Source organism: Ammospiza nelsoni, chromosome 3 (assembly GCF_027579445.1).
Source record: "Ammospiza nelsoni isolate bAmmNel1 chromosome 3, bAmmNel1.pri, whole genome shotgun sequence".
Classification (NCBI taxonomy): domain Eukaryota; kingdom Metazoa; phylum Chordata; class Aves; order Passeriformes; family Passerellidae; genus Ammospiza; species Ammospiza nelsoni.
Window position 1 is genome coordinate 55,722,964 of NC_080635.1, and position 11,574 is coordinate 55,734,537.

Below are 11,574 nucleotides of genomic sequence, written 5' to 3' on the forward strand. Positions count from 1 at the left end.
AATAAGAAGTGGAGAGGGAAAACTAGAAAAAAGAAAGAAGTGAAGAAAGTCAAGATCAGTTTCCTTACTAAGAGAAAAAGAATAAAGTGGTCCAAGCAGAGTCAGTGAAATAGAATCAGAGAGTCCAGGAAAACCCCTTGAGAAAAGTCTGTAAAGATATGCAAAGGGATAGAAAACCTAAAATACCACATCTAAAACAACTTTCCTATGAATGCTGTAAATGTAAGATTTTGCCTAAATTAATCTGAAAAACTTCTAAAACCAAAAGGTCTTGTTTGATAACCTTGATAATCCCTTAATATAAATTGATGTTTTTCCTGAAGGAGTTGCTGGTTTAATAATTTTATGGAAAAAAAATTCTTAAGTTAAAATGTTTATAGTAGAAGCTCCCATAAAAGTCTTGGCAGGTTTTTTTCAGAGGCTTATTAAATTTATTTTTCCATGTCTTTCAGACTCCAATGATCTAACTTCATCTCAAAGACCTATCAAGCAGAATAAAGAGCTCTCTGTCAAATTTCTGTCCTTATGAGGTACTTAAGCACAGTTGAAGTAATTTCTATGATAATAAAATGTTTCACGGTTTCTGAGTCTTGTTATAAGGCATGTTTTAGGGTCTATGTCACGGCTCCCTTCTCATCTCCACTTTTATCCTGCCTGTTTTTTAATAGCCTTCTTCAGATGGTTACAGTAGTCTGGTAGCAGAGATGACATTCTCTTAGGGTTTTTGCTGAGCATCTCCCAGCTTACACACCTAAAGACACCATTAGGCTTTTAGGAGAGGATTTAGGTGTAGACCAAATGCTGCTGAAGACAGTCACTGGGTGTCTAGGATTTGGGTTACAAGCTTGAGGCAAGTGTGGCTATTTACCAAGCAAAGTGAGAGAGAGGCAGTTCATGTTCATTTTCGTGTGCACCTGTATGCAATACTGCCTTACGCATCCTTTACCTAGAAAATAATTTTGAGGTAGCAATGCTTGTCCTAGCAACATGGCATTGGGACTTTATCCCTGAATTAGGTGCCTTTTCACTTGAGTGTTCCTTTTATTGATGTCAGGCTGATGAGTAATCAAGAGCACAGTACAGCATCAGCACTATTCTTTTTGTCAACAAACTTTGGACTTCAGAATTGATTAGTCAAATTAGTTTGACCATAACTTCCCTTTTTCCCCCCATAAGCTTTTGCAAATCTTTAACATTAACTTTCCTTCAATGTATTTAGCTGGTCCAGTTTCAGCCACTCCATTTATTTTTGTCAGAATTGCCTGGTATTGATATGAAAGACAAAACTGAGCCACCTTAGCCTAGCTATCTTCTAAAATGGATACCACAATTGTCACATACTCCAGTGCTCTGGGCTCTCCAGAAGGCTTGGAAATCTACAGAAGGTCCCTGTTCCTGGCTCAGAAATCTCAGACTGGCTCAGCCACTTCAGAGCTCCTTATATGGTGTCTCATGCCCTGTCTTAGTCATCATTACTTTTGTATCCTACTAATTTATTATTAAATTACTGTCTTTGTCTTCTAGTATCTGTGTCAAATATTTCTGCCTTTCATTTAAATGCTTTGCAATTTAGTGATTTCTATTTATGTAGCCATTAATATCAACTGAATCTCATTCACTCAAATAAAAATTTCTTTTGTTTTCTTCAGCTTCATTTGCCTGAGATTTTGTCTTTTCAGCTTTTTTATGTGTGTGAGTTCAATACAGCTGCAAGGCTTCAATAGTTCTAATTTTAATTCCCAGTTAAGTAGATTAGGCAAACTGTCACCTTTTAAATTCTCCATACTTTCATGACCTGTTAGCCACCACTATCTTCTTTCTTCATGCCAAAATAAATTCTTCACTTAAATATGATTTTGCTGCAAAGATGTGTATTGTATTTGGTAGCAAGATTATTTTTATAATTCCCTTGTCATGTATTCCCTTTGTAGAGTGCCCAGAGCTGATGTTTCAGCTGCATTTCATAGAAAATTAAGGATGTAAAATTGGTCAGGTTTGTGAGCTAAACAGCAAAACCTCCAATGCCCATGAAAAAAAAACCTATGGACTAAACATCCTTTTGCACAATGAAACTAACTAATGGGGTTAGTTTCAGAACAGAACAAGAAGAAGGAATAAGGAACTTTTGCATAGAAACCTTGCTGATAGAAGTGTACAAACATGTCCTGGGAGGTGAACAAAGGTTCTTGGGCTTGCTTGACAGTAGGCTTAGGCGTGTGTGTTATACCCTGGGTGAATATAGGAGTTATTCTATATAAGGTCTAGCCACCCTTAAACTCTGTGGTGCCAGACTCAGTGAAATGTGTGTTTCAAAGCTAGCATGGTAGGGGCAAGGGAGGCAAACTGCACGCTGCTCATTACTGCCAGCTTGCTCCTCATCTGCAGGAGGGAGAAGTTGCTTTGTGTGTTGCTTTTTGCTACAAGAAGAGTTGAAGGCAAGTCACTTGGAGCACAAAGTGCTCATTTGCACTCAGCAGGATAGGGGTATGCTCTTACTGGCATAAGCAAGGCAAACCTGAGGCAATTCTTAACTTCTGCTGTGAGAGACACAGAAGGAAATGCATGAGGAACTTTCAGGTTTTCTTCTCTTTCCAACATGGGCATCAGAGTCTGCTAATGCCCTTACCTATTGTTTAAAAAGAAAACTTACTGGGGCTTCTATTAGTTTTCTATTTATTTTATTTGTGGTCTTGACCAAAAAAATCCCACAAGACCAACCCACAAATGAGGAGGTAGATTATAAATGTAAGGTTCCTGCTATTTGATATTGCTTATCTACAGAGTAATATTCCCACTAGTGAATCTCACAGGCAATTACAGAATGTAATTGCAGGTACAGTTGAACACCCACTCTGCAGGAAACATGAGACAGGCTTCATTTCCTCTCTCAAATTCCAGAAAAACTCAGTGGCAGACTGAGATGGACTGACCAGCAGTCTGTGCAGCAATTTTCACCTACACAAGTTGGGGTCTCAGGTCTCCCAGAACCAGAAACATCTCTGGTGTTGACTATTTTTTCTTGGCAGGTTTGTCTAAAAAGTGAGATCACTAGAATGCAGTAAGCAAGTTTCATCCTTGGATAGATATGCAGCAAATCACTTATAAGTGTACAGCACTCCAAGTACTCATGGACATTAAAATGCTGACAGAAAAGATAGGATGACACTGTAGGTCACCCAGCTTTGATAAATAAGCAGAACACCTTTAAATGCTGATAGCTGTTAGCCAGGCCAAGGTAGTCAGTTAAAGCCTAACTGCCAGAAGTTCAGTAATCTATCACTTGATGAGAAGGCCTTGGTCCCCAGATGAAGCTGATGAGGCAATCATTGACAAGGTTATAAAAAAGCCCCTCCTTTAGTAAACCCATTGTCTGGGACAGCAGGAGGAGAGCAGCAGAGCTTGTGCAGAGGCTGCAATTAGCTTTTACTTGGTGAGGTGTCTTCAGAATGGCTGAACAGTCAGAGGTGTGTTTATCTTCTGTTTCACTATTTAGTTTTTATTCTCTCTCTTAAGGAAAGAATAGCTTTTCATAAATGCTATGCAAAACATATTTGTGTGATGTGCTTTACCGCCTGTCTCTGAGGAGATAGCCTATGAACTTATACTCCCTTGAGATTCAAGCTATGGATTCTCAAGTATCAGGGCTGGACTCTTATGACCTCTAGACCTTTGGAAGGTCAGGGCATGAAGAGCACCCCACCTGTAAAAGCTCAGACATTTCCATGTGGCTATAAGGTCTAACACCTCTCAATAAAAATATAGAAATTACAGCTGCTCCTTGCCTACAGTCTAACTTCCACCACTATCTTCTGTCTCATTAGCTAAGGAGATTCAAAAAGTATCATTGAGATTTAGACTTGACTTCATTGTGAAAATGCATTTACTTCTTAATTGAAAAGAGTACTTGGTTTTGGTTCCCTTTCTCATAGTCAGCTGGCTATTTATATAAGGCCTCTTTCAGCTGGAAATCAGGATGCGTTTCCCTGAAATGATGGTGGTTGCAGTAGTTTAAATTTCTTTGTGGAAACTGAATTGTTTAAGCCCAGATTCCGCTTCCTATTAGCATCACTGAGAACAGTATTAAAGTTGAGTTTATATTACTATGAGAATAGCCCTTGTACCTACCCCTGAATAAAACACTCTGCTGAAAGCATACCAGTAACTAAGCAGGCTTGGATGAGCAAAGCTAAAAATACAGCAGCAGCTGTCCCATTGATCAGCGTGCACTTATTCAAAACTGTGCAGATCAGATATTTTGTACAGAACCAACTATTTCCCAGTTCACTCAGAATTACATGAGGGAGTTGGGAAAACTTTGAAATGTGTGTTTAAAAATGAGCCCCCCTGTTTCCAGAGTGCAGCATTCCTGATAAGTAATTAATTGAAGATTAAGTTCTACATCTTGAAAATATGACAAGTTTGCAGGACCCGACCATTATGCATATCCTGGGTTACTTGCATGTTTGTGCCATTTGCCTAAGCAGTCACTGTTTTGAATTCAGATCATGTTATGTGTTCTGGAATCAGCATCTTTTCTAACCTTATTATGCAATTACCTTCTTGACTGCCACACAAGGAAAAATAAATTATATTTTTGAGCAGAGACTTGGAGCAAAATTTGCAGGATCTCAGATTGAAATATAGCCCTGTTATTACCAATATGCTGTGCATTCATTTTCCTTTGCTTTTCTTTGCACAGGGATTTTTGTCAGTCACTGGGCATTTTATTTCTTCTGCTTACTGATCACAACTTCTTCTTGCATATAACTTCTTTTTAACATCTATTTTGAACCTCTATTTCATCTATTATCTATCCAAAGTAACTGGTTTTTAAGCTATTAGTCCGTAGTGTTTATTATTTTGTCCATTGTTTCTGCTCTGTCTTTATTTCTCTTGAAGAACCATCTTGGCTCATGCTTGAAAGGGGAGGGCAGGATGGTCAGTTACAGTATTTTCTCTTTCATTTATTTCGTCAGAATTTTCTCCTAAGCTTCTCTGTGTGCCCTATAAATATCAGTTGTTACAAGGAAAGTACAGGCTGTGTGATGCTGAAGACATGAACATGTCTTCAGTGGCCTCCAATAAATGACCAGGAAAGTACTTTGCCACAGGTGCTAAAGGAACAGCCCATCCCCCATTAGTACTGCCTGAGGGCTCAGGCTTGTGCACTTTTCCAATTTTCTTCTTTTTTTGATAAAAATACAAAAGATAATCCACGAATTTAATAATTCTGTTTTTTTTTTTTTTTTTTTCAGACAAGTATCCCTTAACCAAAAATGTTTTGTATGAGTCTGGAAATTGGTCTCTGCCAACAGAACCCACAGCTGGTTAGTGAAAATGAGGGGGAGATCTCATTTATGTCAGCAGGGCTGTGTTGTTCAGCGTCTCAGTTTCTATGAACAAATGACTGAAAACACCCCAGTGTTACATTCAAGCACTCCTCAGGCTTTACCTAATCTTTTTTGTTTCAAAAGATTAAGTCTGTTCCCAGCTCAACTAAATCAAAACCTTTAAGCTGCTCCTTTTAGAACCCTCAAGCACCTGAAGGATAAATAGCTTTTAGTTCTGGTAACTCAAGGGTGATGATCAGCTCCTTCAAAGATTGTGTGTGACAGTGCAGAAAATGTCTTTATTCTGTCAAGTCCAAAATTATCTGCTTGCCTGGAAGATAAAAAACAGCCTCCAAATGTCTTCAGAATTAAAAAAACCCACCCAACAACATTTGGGTAAAATGGGATAAATAATGGATTCAGAGTACAGTAAGGTTAGAGTGTTTACTCAGTAGGGCTGTCCTAGTGTCTGAAGCCTTAAAGCTACAATTTATGTTCAATATTGGTGCAATTTATGCACTGCAATATTGTATTAAATAAAAATATGTGCAGCATTATAAGAGAAATTTTCCACTTTGCTGTTAGTAAACAGGTAAGCCATAGACATAAAGAACCTGTTCATAATAGTTTCTGGGATCTATAAACATTTCTTAGCTTTTAACCTGAAAGACTGTTTTCTTGTAAAGGATTTTGAGGAATAAGGCATGTATATATCACAACAGAAGATGGCCATAAAGAAAGGGGCAATTTAATTAAATGACAGAAAAGGTTTTTGTGCAATCAGAAGACCTGATCTCCTTATTTATATGAAATACTTGTTTTACTTTGTTGACTTAAATTTTCAGTCTTTCCTGACTAATTGATGTTAGCAGGTACTTTGCTCATCAAAGGCATTACTCAAAATAACTTTATTTTCCCTCTGAAAAGCTCCTTCTGTCTTATTCTGAATTACCCCATTATTCTGTCATTGACTTAGAGATATTTCTTGCTTTGCAATGTTCATTTATCTCTAAAGTCAATTTCTTTCTGTTTGTTATGAATGGTATGGGGTTTTTGGTGCCGTTCCTCCAGAATTTCTGCCTTCATTTTTTTCACCTTCTTCAGCTGATGATTTCAGTTACCACTCCTGACCAACCAAACAGTCAAAACCTCTTTTGCTCTCTATCTAGACATTTATTTTTCTATTTGTTTGACATTTCTTGAATAAGTCTAAATTAATTCACTGGTTTCCCCCAAAAGTCTTTCTTTGGTGTGTCCCTCGTTCCCAGTTTAAATAAAGCTTTCTACAGCAGTGCTGTGTAGAGCCTGTATGGCACAATACATTATGTGGAGCACGGCAGTGGAGCCAGGAAACATTAAATTTCTTAGGGTTTGTTTGAAACTGCTCCAGCTGCACGTGGTCCAGTCAGGACTAGAGAAGGGCAGCACTCACTTTACAGCACAGGCCCACGTACTGAGTCCTTTTTCTGCCTCTGTGTAGCAAATGTGTTCTCTGGCATATTCTTCAGGCTTGTTGCAGGGCTACAGAACAGCTGTGTGCTCATAGACAGCAGGTCTGCTTGCTCTGAGAGTGTGCGGAAGTGTTCCCCTGCCATGTGTGTTTGAAGTCTGTGGTGTCTTCATGTGTCTCCATCTGCATGGGCTCCTCTGTGCCAGACTTTCAAAAAAAAGAAACAGTACCCATTTCCTTCAGACTGCTGTAAAAGTTGAAACATCATCTAGGAAGCAGAAGCCAAGGTAAAGCATCTTCCTCTGGAAAATTCAAACCCCATTTCTTTTGCATGCAGGACAGCAGGGTATCTGTTGGCATGGATGAGAACAGAATCTATTTTTCCTGGGGCTTTGTTTGGGACAGAAGGAACAAGGTAAAGAAAGACTGCATAACACACTCCTCTGGGAGAGGACATTTCCGGGTGTTAGTCTCTGTTCTGATTAAAATGTCCATTTATTCATTGTCTGAGAAGGGAAATTCCCTAACTTTTGAGGATTACAAGTTTATGCTTTGCTTTTTACTGCTATGGCTAACTGCATAGGAGTATTCAACGCACTGTATTATCCACAGCACCCAGAGGGAGAAATTGCAATTACTTGAATCCTGTCAGTGAGTGCTTTTGACACTGGGGTTGCCATAATGTAGCAGGCAGACTAGACAGGAGATCTGCAGAATTCAGCTTGTGCAGAGCTAATGCAGAAGTTTTGAGCAACAATATTTAGTCTGAGGCTTGCATGTGCTTTGTAGGATACCCGTGCCACAGTGCTCTGTATGCAGACTGCAGATCTGTGGGACCATGGGCAGTTTTTTCCTTTCCCACTTTCTGTGGAAATGAAGGTAAAAAAGGGAGAATTATTATTCAGTGGGATTTGCCCAGCTGTGGGATGAGGGAGAGTCAGGCATGCATCCAGGTCCCTGAAGCTGGGATGTACCCAACAGTCAGAGCTGTAAATGAAGGAGATAATAGAGGGCTATAGCTGTGACATGCTGTATTCAGTTAAAAAAAAACCCTTAATTTTTTTATTAAAATGTAAATCTCAATGCACTTTTGTACTCAACTTCTCATTTTCTAATGACAGTTGCTTGGAGAGACACAACTTGTTCTGTCTGCCCTGACCCACTGGCCCTGTCTATAATTCCTTACAGGAGTTCAAATCAGGATGTGCCTGGGATGTTGCACTCCCTGTGCATTTCCCTTTTACAGACTGTGCTGTGAACAAGCACACATCTGGGCAGGCAGTGAACAAATATTTCCAAATTCAATATAACAACGTTCCATAAGCCTGTTTTCCCTGTTAAAAGGAGTTGTGCATGTTTTCAAATTTCTGAAAAGCCTTGTTTTCTCTGTGGGTGTGCAAAATAGATTCAGTGTTAGCTTTTCTTCCTACAAAATACCAATACATACCCGAGCTTCTCTGCTCAGTGTTAGACTTGTGCTTGGTGACTTGCTGTCATCCCTCTTCATCCCTGTGCGAAGTGGAAGCCCTAAACAACAGCAGCTTGGTCCTTGTGCTCTCTCACCCTTAGCAGCCCAGAATCTTTGCTGTCATTCACACCACCTCACTTTGCACTTGGTCAGGATAAACATGCAAACTGCACCTGGAACACGGCTGTGGGGCAAGGAGAAATGGTAAACAAAAAAAATCAAACTGAGCTGCTCTTACTATGTCACTAGAAAAAGTTTATGGGGGAAAAAAGGCAAAAGTAAATGTTTAACAGGTTTGTTTCCAAGATCTGCTCATAGTGAGAAGTTTTTTTTTGAGCCTTAGAGCAGTCTAACGTGTCTTGAATTGCAGCTGTAATCACAACTATAAATAACTGTTTGAAAATCAATTCTGGGAAAATCTCACATATTTGGAGAGAAAGAAAAATTTTGCACTTGTACCTTGCATGGGGGTGAAACTGAAATATGAACAAGCAAGCAATTTGTAACACTTCTTCATGTTGTTTTGAAAATGTCTAAGTGCAGGGGGCTGCTGTGTCACTCAAAATAAAATCTGCTTCCATAAAGAAGACAAATCAAAGAAATGCCAAACTGAAGATAAATAAAAAGAGCATTCTCACAAAGATTTCCAAGTTTCCTAGGGAGATGGATGTGTGTAATGTGTGGTTCTGCACTAAGAACAATGAAAAAATCAAGGGGCATAAAGCAAGCAAGCAGATGTTCTGCAGTACCAAAGAGAAGAGATTAAGGGTGTTTAGAATTTGGCTTCTGAGCCAAGTCAGAAAAGAGCTCCTGGCAATGGTGCATATCAATGCTGAAGGGAGAGCTTCAGAGGGCATCTCAAAGATCACAGCTCTTTTCAGAGAGGAAGGTTGGTGTTTTGAGACATGTAATTTGTTTCACTGAGAAACACATCCCTTTAAAGTTTCCTCCTCTTAATAAGTAGTATTTATTAATAAATAGCATTGGGACAGTGAATTTCTGGTGCCTCAACTATTTATAAGGCAGGAAAAAAATGCATGAAATTAATTTCTGTAAATAAGACACTTTGGCAGGTGTGAGGACTGACACACATGCATGCTTATATTTGGCGTGTTGTCTTTAAATGAAATGACAAATGCAGTTGTAAACAGTATGAAGTTCCTATCTGATGAACAATGTAAAGTGTATGTATTCATTTCCTCTAAATACTTTTCATAGCTGCTTCATCTGGGCTGTTTATAAATTAATCATATTTTATATAAAGACCGTAGGCATCAGGTACTATCTGTCCTCTTCCAAAGAGATTTCAGTTAAGAGGTCTGGATCTAAAAAAAAAAGGAAATTGAAAACCAGATGAAGTTTTTTATCATCGCTGCCATCAAAAGATAACTGCTTTTCTCCTGTATTAACTGGTCATCTTAACCTGCTATTCAAGTTGGCAGCATACACAGGGCCTATATGTGCCCCCATCTCTTTTTCAGTAACAGACACCTGTCTTCTGGGTTACCAGCAATGAAAACAAAGCTGGACTCTTGGAGGTTTGTATTTGAAGAGCAAGAAGCAGTGGATGCAACCTTGGATATAGGATTCTTTTATCTCCCCTTTGCCCAAGAATAGGATGCTCCATCCTCACGTCTTTTCAAAATGCAACTGTAGAATATCTTGTGCAACCTGCTTTTGTTAGACCACGTGCTTTTATCATACCCACTATGAGCAGAAGATTGGATTGAATAAGTGAGGGAGGCTCCCTTACAATCTGCACAGTTCTGTAATTTCTAATAAAGGGTTAACTGTGAGAAAGTTACAATAATTTACCTGAATAAAGTGATGGAACTGCTTTTTTAAAACATTCTCTAGCATCTGAAAAATGTCCTGTTTGTTATTGTACTAAAGCTTTCCTTTTTAAATAGCAAGTAATTGATTTTATTATAGTGCAACTTTCTATTGTAACAAAAGAGTCAGTGACAGTTCCCTGGAACAGGGAAAAGTAATTAAAACATTTGTTTTTCTGGTTAAAGAATCTGAAAGTTACTGTAATGACTAACAAATGACTGCTGTCTAGCTCTGCACTGCTGTACTGAAATTGGCAAATAAGAATATGAGGACAAGTGCCTGCAGGGCACATGGAACGTGCAGAAGCATTGTCTTAAAAGTTTTTTTTTCTTATGTGTGTTCAGTCAGTTTCTGAACTCATGTAAAACTTTAGCATTCACAGCTTCCTCAAGTGAGAATTTACAGCTTATTGCACAGAGAATCTGGATGTTTTGGGCACAGTATCTGAAACTTCATTAAATGGCATCTGGTTTTGGTACTGTTTTCTTTTGGGTGACTATTTACCTTTCACATAACATGTGGTTTTGCAGGTGTCTCTTTTATCTAGCTTATCAGCCATCTTTGTTCCAGGCTAACTTGTTCTAGGCTGTTCTTTATAGAAATGTCCATATGGGAGTGTGTGTTGGGGAAAGATGGTGACCACAGCTGTGGGCTGGTATTGATATCTACTAAACAACAAAAGACTGATTTGAGTGGGCTGAATTCCCAGAAGTCAGTGACTGCCAATAGATTTGTATTTATTTTTTGAAGCCTGGCAGGAGGTATTCTCCAGTCCATGAGCCTCCTAATGCTATTGCATTGTGAGAGTTCCTCTGTGTTAGTACAATCTACCATCTCTGGGGAATCATTAAATACTTCATGTGCTGGTTTCACAGCGGTGGTCTTTGCTCTACAGCACCAAACAGGCTTACCTGTAACCTAAATAAATATTTGTTTATAATGAATTAAGGAATCGGAGTAAAAAATAATGCATAGATTGGAGAAAAAATCAAAGGTAAACAAAATGAAGCTTCACTCTATGCTTGCAAATAAAGAATCCTTTCTAGCATTTTTAGTGACTCTGTCAAAGCGTTTCCCTCATTCCCTCCTCTTTAATCTGTCTTTTCTCTTTTTTTTTTTTTCCTGCCCCCTTGGTAAAGCTTTCCCTGTCTTTTTCCTGTGTTGTACCTTAAATTGCACATCCCACTACTCGAGCAATGGGTAGGGTTTACATCTCAACTAAATCTTGAATCTCTTAATGCCACCCCAGTACTGTCTCATTTGTTACAACAGAGACAGTTTTTCTAAACATGGTTCTTTTGCAGCAGCCCTTCTTAGGGACTGGGACTCCAATTTAGATTTTTCTCTTTCTATCCCTGCATGATGGATGCAAGCAGCTAAAACATACTAATGAGTGTTGTAGGCAAAGGGCATGCCAAATCTGTGATCCATTACAGCTTTTGATGAGCATTACTGCTTATACTGCAGTAAGCTGAAGCATGAAGCACTATGAC

General features: G+C 38.8%; 1 long non-coding RNA gene across 1 annotated transcript; it reads left to right on the forward strand.

Moving 5' to 3' along the window:
- Positions 1 to 3,384: 3,384 nt before the first annotated feature.
- LOC132070508 (uncharacterized) lies at positions 3,385 to 10,040 on the forward strand. Its single transcript, XR_009418012.1, has 3 exons — positions 3,385 to 3,464; positions 7,118 to 7,195; positions 9,730 to 10,040. It is a non-coding gene; the product is annotated as an uncharacterized LOC132070508 (long non-coding RNA).
- The last annotated feature ends 1,534 nt before the right edge of the window (positions 10,041 to 11,574 follow it).